Below are 14,825 nucleotides of genomic sequence, written 5' to 3'. Positions count from 1 at the left end.
TTCCACTTTAAGGCACTGAGTTAGCAACTCCAAATAGGTTTCCAACATGTTATTAACACCAAATTGGCCAAATATATTCACTAATTGTGGACTAAAGACATATTGGAGTTACACCAACAATGAACCACAATCTCAGGGAAAGAGAAGAGATGAGAAGGGTTGAGGAGGTAAATGTTCCTGAACTGCATTTATGGAGCATCTTTAAGGTAGTAAAATATTCCAAGGTTTCTACTCTGGGCCACACTTAAAACAGGCAGCCTTTTAAAGGAAGAGAAGTTAAACAGGGAAGAAAACACCATGAAAAATGAACTTTTAATAAGGTAAATTGAAAATTAAATTCCACCCCTTCCACAACAAAGGATTATGTCTTTTTTTTTGCTCCAAAGTTTTGCCTTTTTTCTCTTTCTTGACTGTCTTGATATAATTGATGTATAATAATATTTATGAATAATTTATGTAGATTACATTATTTTATTTTTATTGTGATATAGTATATTTCTATGCCTTGCAATGTACTACTGCCACAAAACAACAAATTTCACAACAGACTATATGCCAGTGATAATAAAACTGATTCTGATTCCAGCTTATATTGTGTGTCTTCTCTGTATCTACGTGCCTGTGAATCTCATACAAAAAAGGTTTTCATTGTACATGTACCTCACCGTACAGTTACGTATTTATTTAGAGATACAGTGCAAAGCAGGGGTTTACCGCCCTTTGAGCCGTACCACCCAGCAGGCCTCCAAATTAGCACCAGCCTAGTCACAGGACAATTTACAATGACCACTTGTGCACATCATAATGAACTTAACTTGACTTGCATTAGGCTCCCTTTGATTGATTAACTTTGTGCAATAGTTAATTCGAGATCTTCATGACACTAAACGTCCAGGTTAAGTATGGGCGTTTGTGGTGTTAAAATAAGAGATCTCAGTCAGGGAGTCACTGGCAATACACACGGATCCTTTCAGGCTTCTCCAGCGGCCACTCGTCATTGACTCCAATGCAGTGAGTTGAAAAATAATATAACAATGAGCTAGCAATGGCATATGGCACTAAGGCACTGACGTCAACAGTCGGGAAATTATGCAGCAGCTTTATAAAACTCTAGTCTGGTCACATCTAGAATACTGCATTCAATTCTGGTCACCCCACTGTAGGAAGGATGTGAAGGGCGCACAGGAGGTTTACAAGGGTGCTGCCTGCATGAAGGGGCAAGTGCTATAACGAGAGGTTGGGCAGACTTGGTTGTTTTCTCGGGAGCTGAGGGGAGATCTGATAGAGATTTATAAGATTATGAGATAGACAAATAGCATTTTCCCAGGACTGGAATGTCTAACAGTAGAGATCATGCACTTAAAGTGGGGGTGGGGGGGAGCACAAGGAGTTCTGGTTGTCTCATGTGTTTTGTCAGAGGTGGTGGTGGAGGCAGACACATAGAGGCATTTAAAGAGCTTTTAGATTGGCACATACAGAGATATGTAATATGGACATTTTGTAAGCAGAACACAACCCATGGACTTATGGACTCACTCTACAACATATGTTCTCAGCAGTTTTTGGATTTTTTTGTGTTTATATAGTTTGTCTTCTTTTGCAGATTTGTTGCTTGTCAGTTTTCGTGGTTTTTCATTGATACTATATTTCTTTGTTCTACCATGATTGCCTGCAAGAAAATGAATCTGAGGGTAGTGTATGGTGACATGTACATACGTTGATAATAAATTTACTTTGAACTTTGAAGGGATGGATTTTGTTAAGCATTCAATTACTTTTTTAATTAGTTTGGAACAACGCAGTGAGCTGAAGGTCCTGCTTCTGTTCTGTACTGTTGTATATTCTAAGTTCACTATGAAGAAAGCAAACCAAGTAATTCCAATTATCCGGGGAATATCATCAGACTTCAAAAGATATTAGTCCAGGAATCTGCCCCGAACAACACTTGATGTGGTGCTGGAAAGATTGACTTCCAACAACCACAACCATCTTTCTTTGTGTGAGGTATGATTTTAACCATACCAGTCACTCTACCATCAGGGAGTAAGCAATTTGAAAATGAATTAGAAATGAGGCATAGGACCCAAAGAGACTTTGCTTTGTGGATCCAGAATTGGCTTGCCACAGAAGGCAAAAGGTGATTGTAGATAGTTCATATTCTGCATGGCGGACAGTGACCAGTGATGTTCCGCAGGGACATCACTGTTCTGGGACCCCCCCTCCTCTTTGTGACCTTTATAAATGACCTGAATGAAGAAGTAGAAAGGTGAGTTAGCAAGTTTGCTGATGACACAAAGGTTGGGGGTGTTGTGGATAGTCTGGAAGGTTGTCAGAAGTTACAGTGTGACATCGATAGGATGCAGAACTGGGCTGAGAAGTGGCAGGTGGAGTACAACCCAGATAGTGTGAAGTGGTTCATTTTGGTAGGTCATATCTGAAGACAGAATATATTATTAATGGTAAGACTCTTGGCAGTGTGGAAGATCAGTGAGATCTTGGGGTCAGTATCCATAAGACACTCAATGCTGCTGTACAGGTTGACAGTATTGTTAAGAAAGCATATGATGTGATGGCCTTCATCAACCATGGGATTGAGTTCAAGAGCTATGAGATAATGTTAAAGCTATATAAGATCTTAGCTAGACTCCAATTGGAGTACTGTCTTCCGTTCTAGTCACCTCACTACAGGAAGAATGTGGATACTATACAAAGGGTGCAGAGGAGACTTACAAGGATGTTGCCTGGATTGGAGAGGATGCCCTATGGGAATATGTTGAGTGAACTTGGTCTTTTCTCCTTGGAGCGATGGAGGATGAGAGCTGATCTGATAGAGGTGTATAAAATGATAAGAGGCATTGATCGTGTGGATAGACAGAAGTTTTTTCCCAGGGCTGAAATGGGTAATACAAGGGGACACAGGTTTAAGGTGCTGGTAAGTAGGTACAAGGGGGATGTCAGAGGTAAGTTTTTTACACAGAGGTGTGTGGAAAGCACTACCAGAGAGAGTGGTAGAGGCGGACACAACAGGGTCTTCTAAGACACTCTTAAATAGGTACATGGGGCTTAGAAAAATAGAGGGCTATGCAGTAGGGAAATTCTAGGCAGTCTCTAGAGTAGGTTACATGGTCGGCACAACATTGTGGGCTGAAGGGCCTGTAATGTGCTGTAGATTTCTATGATTCTATGAAGTAAGGGAAAATATAGAGAAGAAAAACAAAGATGGCCTTGAATGGAAAGGCCACTTCATTCATGGAGGTGATCTTAGAATTAGAATTTGATGCTAGGCTGACACTTATCCAATAATCCGTTGTTATCAGTCCATGGTCCCGTATGCTCCTCTTGCGATATTTCTGTCTTTCATACTGACCAAAGAATGCTTATTTATTCCACAGCCTTCAAATGATGATTTATTCATTTAGAGATCCAGAATGGAGTCAACACATCCAGCCTTCAAGCCACACCGCCAGCAACCCCCGATTTAACCCTAGTTCAATCACAGGACAATTTACAATGACCAATTAACCTACCAACTGCTACATCCTTGGAATGTGAGAGGAAAGCAGAGCACCTGGAGAAAATCCATACATTCCATGGGGAGGATGTACAATCTCCTTAAAAAGAACACCAGGATTAAGCTCCAAATCTGAGGGGTAATGGGGTTGCGTTAACCTCTACGCTACCATGCTATCTGGCAGAGGAGCAAAAAATAAACCATGCTCGATATTTTTCTGCTTCTCCCTTTCTCAGTTAGGAAACATGACTGGTTCTGGTTTTCAAAAGAAAGGGGGGGGGAACGCCTATTCAGCCGGTGAACTGTCTAATACTGTATATCACACAGTGGAAGTGAGAAACCAAAAATGGCATTTCACAACGCCCATTCACATCCCTGCCCGTGGCCCACGCAAGTCAGAATCAGCAGGAGGCAATCTAAATTTAGCATCTTTGTGCAATATTTAGCCTTTATCACAATGACAAAGAAAACCCCAGGATGTGGTTAAGTGTAGGAAGTGGACGCTCTCACTATTGACGTCACACTCTCGGCTAGAAGCAAGTGTGTGTGGTAACTGCTCACATTTTGTTAAGACTTGAGGATGCTTGACATCTATAAAACCTCCTTAAGTAGAGTGTTTTATGGCAATAGGTGCTTCATAAAAATAGTAATGGACAGATGGTCAAGCAGAGATATCAGGATGAGTGACCAAAAGTGCTTGGACATGACGGGAGGGTAAAAGGAGGAAGGTTAAGAAGTTCCACAGCTTAAGGCCTCAATTGCTGATGATGTGGCCATCAAAGATATAGATAGCTAGAGATAGATAAGAGGCAAGATATGGAGGAGCATGGAGATCTTGTGGAGGGTTTGAGGTTCAAAGACAGTTAGAGGATTCAGAGAATAAGACAACGTTGACATATATGTAATTTGATAATAAATTTATTTTGAACTTTGAAAGTCATGGAGTGATTTGAGCTCAAGCATGCCAATATTAAAATGGAGGAACTGCATTTGCTTAACAAGCTGAGAGACTCAGGACAATAGGTCACAACTAAATGACGAAAAGTGTGCCCCTCATTTGGTGCTCTTCTACAGAAATCTTGGACAGCACCTTTAATGCTAAATCTAATGTTTGTAGACTGCTGCAAGAAAGATAGGCATATATAACTCTCCCTCTTTCTCCGTGTGCTGATAGACCCTCCGCAACTACATTCACTTCCCTCTTTGTTTCCATATTTTCCGCACCTCAGTGAATTTTTCTTCACCATTTCAGCATATTATTGTTGATTTTCTACTGCTAATAATGAATAGGTGGAAAATCTAATTATTGTTACATTTTCATTCACAAACTCTTTCCATACAAAGCTAAAAGATTACTTTCCATATGTCTCTGTGTCTAGTTTAGTCTTCAGTAACCTTGTTTTTATTGGAAAATAACCTCTGCGTCATCCTTGTAGTCACTGCCTACTCTCCTCTGAAACTCACTTGATCAACAGATGTTTTAACCATGATTGAAATCACGCACTGTGTCCAATGAGCTGCCTTAAAGAAACAAGATATGAAGTCTAACGTGTAGAGTGAAAAAAGGGTTTAAGAGGCTCTTAGATTTTATTTCCTTTTGTATTTTTATTTAGCGATACAGCATGGCCCTTCCAACCATTCAAGCAGTGCTGCCCCAGCAACCTGCAGCAACCTCATTTTAATCCTAACCTAATCATGAGAGAATTTATAATGACCAGTTAAGCTACCTGTTACGTCTTTGAACTTTGGGAGGAAACCAGAGCACCCGGGGAAAAGCCACATGACTGTGCAGTGAATGGAGTGATATGGACATTGTGTAAGTACAGTAGATGTTAGTTTAGTTAGGCATCTCAGTAACAGTTACATTAGCTTGAAACAACATCATGGCTGTGTTCCTGAACTGCACTGTTCTATTATCTAATGTTTGTGGCTCCGGATTCCAACACCTGCGCTCTCTTGCTCCTCTATTGCAGGGGTTCCCAACCTGGGGTCCACAGATCCTTCGGTGAACGGTAGGGCTCCATAGCTTAAAAAATTGGGAAGCCCTCCTCTACTGAAATAACCCTTTCTGTCTCAGAGGGAGTATAGTTTCCCCCTGATCGACATTTACTCAGGAGAAGCTGGGAACCAACAGGAAATGAATAGTGGCCTGCATACGAATAACCATATGGTGTTTGAACTTCCCATTACGAGGGAATCCTTCTTAGAGTGTTATTTCAGGGTTTTACATCATTACATTTTTTTGAGATAAGTTATTGAAGAAGACTTCCATCAAAATTGAATGCCTCATCTGAATGCTGCTCCAACCAGCTTATGTCAACTGGTCTGAACCATATTTACTCCTCAATCAAGACAAAAACAAAAGATTTTCTGATCATTATTTTCTGTGGGATTTTGCTATGCTGAAATCAATGTCGTACATTGTAATGCTGATCAGACTGAAAAAGTGTTGATTATGAAATATAAGGATAGGCCGCACAAACTAGGCTTGCACAGAAGATTAAAGGATTATCTAATTTAAATAATTAGGTCAAGTAAATAAAGTGACTAGATATGTAGCAATAGGGAGGGAGTCCAACGTAAAAGAGGAATTACAATATGTTATAATTAGACTCAGTGGTGATAGCAGGAAGCACTGGTACACACAAAGTGTGGAAACCAGGAAATCCCTTTCCCAGCAAATCCACCCCCCACCCCCACAAGACAAATCGTCCTGAAGGTGGAGGGGTGGGTTAAGTGAAATGTTCCAAGACTGACATTGTAGATTTCAGTTAGCCAAGGTGCCTCTCTTCTCCCCTTATGTCTAATTACCTTGAATTCTACTTTGAACTGAGACCCACAATTGTTAACTCTCTGCACTACAGTTCAAGAGCTTTAAGCAGCAGAAACATCTTTTTTTGGTCAAATCAGCAGAGGAAAGATTTAAAAAAGGAGCCTTGCAGGCCAGGCAGCATTTATGGAAAAAAGGACGGTTGACTTTTTGGGCCAAGACCCGGGACAGAAATGTCGACTATACTCTTTTCCACAGATGCTGTCTGGCCTGCTGAGTTCCTCCAGCATTTTTGTGTGTCAATATCCTTGTAGGCAGGTTTGCTAGAGCTGTTGTGGAGCGTTTAAACCAATTTGGCAGGGTGTTGGGAATGGTAGGGATAGGGCTGCAGTTGGGGCAGTCGGTATACAGGCAAAGTCAGTCTGTAGTGAGACTGTCAGGAAGGGCAAAATTGCAGTCAGTGGGATGAGTGAAGTGTGACATAGGCACAGAATCAAAAAGGGTTACAGATACAGGATTGAGGGTGTAATAATTGAATGCACGGAATAAGATAGATAAAGGCAGCACAGTTACAGATTGGCAGGTTTTAGAATACATCCAAGGATACACGCACAAAGCCATAGTGACTATTCTTAATCAGTCCATCTCTATCCAAATACTCATATACCTTGCAATAACTTTCCTACTACTGATGTCAGACTCATCAGCCAATAATTTCTTTGTTTATTTTTAGAGCCTTTCTTGAACAGAACATGGAGCATTTCTGCTAGGGCCCCTGCAGTTTCAGCACTTGCCTCCCACAGGGTACGAGGCAACATCTTGTCAAGCCCTGGGGATTTATCCACACTAATTTGTCTCAAATCAGCAAACATCCCCTCCTCTATGTAAGGTTCCTGGCCTCACTGCTGCCTTGCCTCACTTCTATAAATTCTGAGTCTGTCTCCTGAGTAAATAAGATGCAAAAAATCCATTTAAAATCTCCCCCATCTCTTTTGGCTCCATGCATATTTACCATACTGATATTCCAGAGGACCAATTTAGTTCTTTGCAATCCTTTTGCTATTTACATATCTGTGGAATCCCTTAGGATTCTCCTTCACCTTGTCTACTAGGGCAATCTCATGTCTTCTTTTAGCCCTCCTGATTTCTTTGTTAAGTATTCTGTTCTATTTCTTATACTCCACAGGTTCCTCATTTGTTCCTACCTGCCTATACCTGCTATCCACCTCCTTTTTTCTTAAACAGGGCCTCAGTATCTCTTGAAAACCAAGGTTCCCTAAACCTGTTATCTTTACCTTTTAATCTGATAGATAAATGTTTTGAAAACCTTTTACAGAGAAGATTTACTTGCATCATCCGCAAGATCTGTACTTACTGCTAAATCTTGTTACACCTGAACAGAGTGGTATGTCAGAGCAATTAACAGTCAACTACAGTCGTGCATCTGTTGGTGAGGAAGCAGCATTTTATGGTAATTGAGGAGTTTCTTGGTCACCATCACTGATGTTTGCCTTTTTCCCCCAGATGTATTTAACTAACATAATTTACATTCATGATATAGAGGGTGGAATCTGGGACACTGTGGCAGTAACTACACCACCATACTATCCTTTCTTCCAAAACCAACATGACCAAGAATAAAGTCCCACTTCCTTACAATTATTTCAGAATTTCCACGAATTGAGCTCACTTCCAGACCTTTTTGAGGAAGTTCCAAAAATTAAATCATCTTCTTTCACCACATGGACATTAATTAGCAGTTTATAAAGTCTTTCGAATTTTTTGTAGGAATTGCAAGAAACTTATTATTGCACTTGAATATAAAGAGCAAATGGTTGTTTTCCTAATTATTTCCAATAATTAAAAATACAGTTGCAGATTCAAGCTGTGAAAAAGCTATTTTTAGTTGTATTAATCAATCTTAATGATTATTCATGAATATATTGAGGTTTTTCGATGCAATACATTTTTTCATTGTACCTTAGCACATGTGACAGTAATAAACTAATTTAGCATTTTCCATGAAGTCATATAATTTAAGATGCTCCCTGGACACACAGGCTGCGGCAGCCTCTGAGTGGAAATATATCTCCAAACAAGAATAACTTTCATCCCCAGAGCAGAAATTTCACCCCTATGTCACTTGTTCTGTGGGAAAATGCAGATGTCCAGTCTCTGCACAGTAAGGGTCCACAAACAGTGAGGAGGTTATATGCTGAATTCAATATGTTAGCCAGGACAAGCAGGGTCTGAGCTCAATGGAAGCCTGAAGTAATGTGTTCAGGACTGTGGTGAAGTGTTAATCTGCATATTATACTGAGAACCTGGTGTGGAGTTTGAACTACAACTTTTGACTGAGTGGTGGGCTGTCATCTGCAGGTTCAGGACTGTTGGTCAGATTCTGGCCATCTATAGCCTCTGTTTTGATTACGTTCCATAACGATAAATGGTTTAGCTGGGAGAGGAGAGTCAAAGTTCAAAGTTTGAAGTAAATTTATTATCACCATATACTACCCTGAGCTTCATTTTATTGCAGCTATTCACAGCAGAGCAAAGAAATACAATAGAATCAATGAAAAAACACATACAAACAAAAACTGACAAACAACTTATGTGCAAGTTAAAATAAATACATAAATGAATAAACACAAAACAAATAAATAATATGAAGAAAATGAGTTGTAGAGTCATTGAAAGTGGGTCCAGTGGTTGTGGAATCAGTTCAAAATGGAGGTGAGTCAAGTTATCCATGCTGGTTCAGGAGCTCGATGGTTGTAGGCAAAGATTTCCACAAATACCAGTTGGAAAGTTTCTGAAGTATTACAATCCTGAGCTACGTTTTGTTTAGCACCTCCCACCATCCCACCATTAAAAGCAAATGCAGAAAATAAGGAAAGGTCAGAAATATTAATGGAAAGCAATAAGCTGAACTCAGATTTATGGAGCGATCCAGTTCTCCCCCAGAGAAAGCAACAAGAAAGTCATGAATCCCATCTGTTCACCTCTGTAGGACTGCTGCTGATCTACTGTGACAGGCCTTGCCTGAAGACCTTCATAGGAAGGGGCTGCAGGTTCTATCTTCATCTTGCATTCATTTGGTCAGGTTCCCGTCTTGTGTGACTTTCATCTGGTGTTAAAGACTCACAGCACACGAAAGTCTGCTTTCTACTTCAAGAGCAGAGAGCAGCCAACGTTAATCTAAAATGAAGCAAATGCACTTCCCTCAAGAAATACTTAGAATTTGAATAGTTATTATAAATAACTGCAGATAGCAGGAAGCTGCCTAAAGGCTGTAATCTAATTGCATAATACAGTCAGGGACAAATACTTATCAATGTCAAGTCCAATCCTTCATTTCCAAGCCTTCAGTCCACACTTTGCCACTCACCCAAATCTGGGCTGCTTTCTGCTAACTTTCACCATTGGTTCTAACTGGTATCATCCATCAAACCTGTCAGCTCACTGTCCTAATGGGATTCTTACCAAACAACGTCATACACACACAGCACAGAGAAAGGCCCTTTGCTGCACCAAGCCCAGACCAACTTGAAAGGTACTTGGAGAGGTTTGTGGTTGGAAAGTTTTAGAGGTACCTGAGCCAAATGTGGACTAGCTTAGGTAGAAATATTGGTCGTTTTGAAGCAGATTGTCTGAAAGGCCACTTCTGTGCTGTAGGATTCTGTGACTATCATTCACTGATTTTACACAAGTTCCACTTTCTTTATTCTTTTCAACAACCTCCAGCCCTCAGATTCTACCTCTCATCCACACACTGTGGGTGATTTATAATGGCTAGTTCACCTACCAGCCCACACGTCTTTGGGATGTGGGAGGAAGCTAGAGACCCAAAGGAAACCACATTTTGACACCCATCCTGGACCAAGACTAAACTTGGGTGTCTACAGCTGTGAGACAGCAGCTCCACGAGCTGCACCACTGTGAGGTCAATCCCAGAATCTGAGCCAGGCTTGATCCAGCATGGGCTCTGAGACACTATTGATCTTGCTGCAATTGTAGGCCTCTGCATTATGAAGTGAAGAGAAAGACAAACTACTGTTAATGTAAACTATTTTGCTTCCATTTAATGGTTTTAATTATTTAATAATCTTTACATTTGAATAAAGTATTTTTGAAGATTTTGCTGTAGTTTTAAAATACAGAGATATTTAAAGAATCTAAAATGAATTAACAGGTTTGACCGCTGGTAAAGCCTAAGCCAGGCTTTGGGGGTGGGCTGTCTGAGATTTGTCTGGGATAGACTATCTGCACCCTGCCTCAGTTAGCGTGACTGTGGGTGAACCTCAGGCAGCGATTCCAGGCTTTGGGAGTGGGCTACCTGAGCCGCACCTGGAATAAACCATCTGCACCCTGCCTCAGTTAGTGTGACTTTTGGCAAAATTCGGGCAGCAATTCCAGGCTTTGGGGGGTAGGGTGTCTGAGAAAGCAAGAGAGAACATACTACAGCCAACTAACCTACCAGTATTAGAGTACAGACTACTAGGGGCAAACACGCTTGTAAATTCCACAAAGACAACATCTGACAGCAGAATTGAACTAGAATGGGAGGCCACAGATGTAACATTCAGCCCACATGGGACCCAATGTAAATGGACATTGAGGTAGGATAGACAATATTAAACTTAAAAAAATGAAAAATGCAGAGAGTAATAGAGTGCCTGGAAATAACTCAATATTAGTTATCAGCTTTATTACAAATGATATAACAGACACCCTGATTGCTCACTGTAGTCCCCTCTTTTTAAAAAACATCTTTCACACTTATTCAATACATACTGTAATATTGGTGCCAGAACACCAATTCATTTATGGCAATTATACAACAATGGCCTATGTTGTGCCACCTATGTTCAGCTATTCAATAAAGTTTTCAGAGCATAATGGGAGAAAACACCGGAGGGGAGGAGGATCTATTCTGGCAAATTCAAACTGTAACCCAGAGGGTTAAAGAGGCATGATCACTGGGGCTCTTTAGAGAGGAAATAGATTTGTTAGGATTTTTCTGGGGATAGTCATGATTACAGTGAACAGCAGGGCAGGCTTGAGGAAACAAGTTCCTACCTCTGGCTCCCACTTTCTTATCGTCATTAATAAATAGATAATTGGCACAAAGAGTTCAGCACTTGAGGAAATTAGCACCTCAAGACTTCCTTAACGTGGTGAGATGTTGAATGGTTGATGCACTGACAGGAGCACACCCATTATTTTAATGGCAAAAATTGGGTCTACTATACTGTACTTCCAGCAGCAGTAACTTCGATTTACAGGAATACGAGGAAACAGGAGGAGTTGGTCACCCAGCCCCCAAGCTTGCACCACTATTCAATATGGTCACGGCCAATCTATGGTGGTCTTAACACCTCTCCCCTCCTGTGCTAGTTCCCCATAACACTCAATTCCTTAATCATTCAGATACCTTACTCATTTCTGGGTGTCAACATCTCCGAAGATCTATCCAACATATTGATGCAGTTACAAAGACAGAACAGTGGCTGTATTTCATTAGGAGTTTGAGGAGATCTGGTATGTCACCAAGTACTCTAGCAAATGTCTAAACTGGTTGCATCACTGCCTGGTATGGAAGGGCCATTACACAGGATCAGAAGGAGCTGCAAAGGGTCGTAAACTTAGCCAGCTCCATCATGAGCACCAGCTTCCCCAGCATGGAAGACACCTTCAAAAGGCAATGCCTCAAGAAGGCAGCATCCATTATTAAGGACTCCATCACCCAAAACATGCCCTCTTCTCATTGCTACCATCAAAGAAGAAGTACAGGAGCCTGACGACTTCCACTCAATGTTTTAGGAACAGCTTCTTCTCCCACACCATCAGATTTCTGAACAGACAATGAACCAACCTATAAAACCCTATCTCACCATTTCTAAACATTTTTACACCACATTTAATTAAATTTTTTACATATATTTTTTACTGCAATTGCAAGTTTTTTCATATATTGCACTGTACTGCTACTGCAAAACAACAAATTTCACAACATATGTCAGAGATATTAAACCTGATTCTGATTTGATTGCCACTTTTAATATATCTAATGATATGGCCTTTACCACTCTCTAGAAGATGCACTACCCTCTGACAGAAAATTCTACACACTTCCGTTTCAATTATGAGTCCTAATAAATGACTTTGTAATTATAAATCCTTGTTGGTGGCTCTCACATGCAGAAACATCTCTACATCTACCTTGCCAATCTTCTGAGAAGCATGTACGTTTGAATAAGGTCAATAATCATTCATCTAAGCTCCAAGGAAGACAGACCTAAACTGTCAAGCATCTGTTGGGGTTTAGGCAAGGGCTGGTAGATTACATGGTAGATACCCATTGGTGGGAAGCAGAGGCATTGCACCATTCTCACTTCCCTTCTGCAAATCTGATAAGAGAATGAGATAATGTTTTGCATTTCAGGAAGTATTTAAAAATAGCTGTTCGGAAATGGTCTATGGTTGGGGATCAGCCACAGGTAAAATGAACGCCCACCAGTTATTGAGTATAAACAGGAAACTGGTTCACAGACAGTGAGTAAAAATAGAACATACATACTCAACCTGAATATTGACAGCGAAACACTGTGGCTTCGATCTTCCGGCTGCATAATTTTTTTTCCATTAAGAAAGCCCAAATGAGTAAAAAAAAACGGACATGTTTAAAGCTACATATGACCCAGAACAGGAAATGCATTGCATTTGGTGTTACATTAAAGATATATTTGCTACAGATTTTATTCATCACCAGCCTTATTCAAAGTATCAGAACCCCACTTTAATGAAAGTCCAATGTGACATTTGCATGAGGACATTTGACAATGAAGTTCAGTAGGGGAGAGGAATTCATTGATCATTGGGAAACTACACACTGCTAATTTCCCAGACTGAGGACGTTATTTTTATTGTGTCTCACAACTCATCTGGAAAAATATTTGATTAAAATGGCATTGTATATCACAGCATTAAAAATGGATACTTAGCCCATTATGCCTGTACAACCTAATAAGTCCAATTCTACACATTCTACCCTACAGTCTAACAAACATTCCTTTCTCAATGCCCTTTTAAAGTTACAATATTATTTTATTGTATTTAAAAAGACAACATGGTATCACCCTTCCAGTCCAACAATTGCGTACCATCCAATTACACCAAAGTGACCAATTAACCTACTAACGCATACGTCTTTTGAAACGTGGGAGGAAACCAGAGCACCTGGAAGAAAATCACAGAACTGAACCTGCTTCTTTCTTCCTTTCAGGACTCACTGCGTACGATTCATAACATCTCCCAATTATCTGAATTCCAAATCACTTCTCACCTGGATCCACCAACTCTTGCTGCACTCCCTCCACTCACCTCTTTATACCTCCACTCTATCTTTCAGTCCAGATGAAGGTCTAGATCCAAAACGTCAACTGTCCATTTTCCTGCACAGATGTTGCTGTCACACAGAGTTCCCCCAGCAGTTGGGTTCTTGTTCTCGATTCCAGCATCTGTAGCCCCTTATAGTTATAGAGTCACAGAATAATACAGCACAGAAATCAGGCTCTTTGGCCTAATTTACTCATGCGACCATAGAGGTTCTTCAGCCTAACACACTCATGCAATTAAAAAAGCCCTTTGGCCTAACTTGCTCATGTTACCAGACAGGCGCTTTGGCCTAATTCCATCGTACAACCAAACAGGCCCTTTGGCCTAACTCGCTTGTGTGACCAAACAGGCTCTTTGCCTGATATACTTGTGTGACCAAACAGGCTCTCTCGCCTGATACACTCCTGTGACCAAACAGGCTCTTCGCCTGATACACTCCTGTGACCAAGCAGGCCCTCTTGTCTTATAGACTCCTGTGACCAAACAGGCTCTCTCGCCTATTACACTCCTGTGACAAAACAGGCTCTCTTGTCTGATACACTTGTGTGACCAAACAGGCTCTCTTGTCTTATAGACTCCTGTGACCAAACAGGCTCGCTCACCTGATACACTCGTTTGACCAAACGTGCTCTCTCAATAGACAATAGACAATCGGTGCAGTAGGCCATTCGGCCCTTCGAGCCAGCACCGCCATTCACTGTGATCATGGCTGATCATCCACAATCAGTACCCCGTTCCTGCCTTCTTCCCATATCCCTTTACTCCGCTATCATTAAGAGCTCTATCTAACTCTTTCTTGAAAGCATCCAGAGGACTGGCCTCCACTGCCTTCTGAGGCAGAGCATTCCACAGATCCACAACTCTCTGGGTGAAAAAGTTTTTCCTCAACTCCGTTCTAAATGGCCTACCCCTTATTCTCAAATTGTGGCCTCTGGTTCTAGACTCCCCCAACGTCGGGAACATGTTTCCTGCCTCTAGCCTGTCCAATCCCTTAATAATCTTGTATGTTTCAATCAGATCCCCTCTCATTCTTCTAAATTCCAGTGTATACAAGCCTAGTCGCACCAAACTTTCAACATATGACAGTCCTGCCATCCCGGGAATTAACCTCGTGAACCTACGCTGCACTCCCTCAATAGCAAGAAT

General features: G+C 41.0%; 1 protein-coding gene across 4 annotated transcripts in view; it reads right to left on the bottom strand.

Moving 5' to 3' along the window:
* Window positions 1–14,825, bottom strand: part of hivep3b (HIVEP zinc finger 3b) — a 699,020-nt gene that overhangs the window by 350,225 nt on the left and 333,970 nt on the right. The gene's annotated exons all lie outside the window — the stretch shown is intronic.

Source organism: Mobula birostris, chromosome 30, assembly GCF_030028105.1.
Source record: "Mobula birostris isolate sMobBir1 chromosome 30, sMobBir1.hap1, whole genome shotgun sequence".
Lineage (NCBI taxonomy): Eukaryota > Metazoa > Chordata > Chondrichthyes > Myliobatiformes > Myliobatidae > Mobula > Mobula birostris.
Note: the sequence above shows the minus strand (reverse complement) of the source record. Positions and strands in the feature narration are given on the sequence as shown.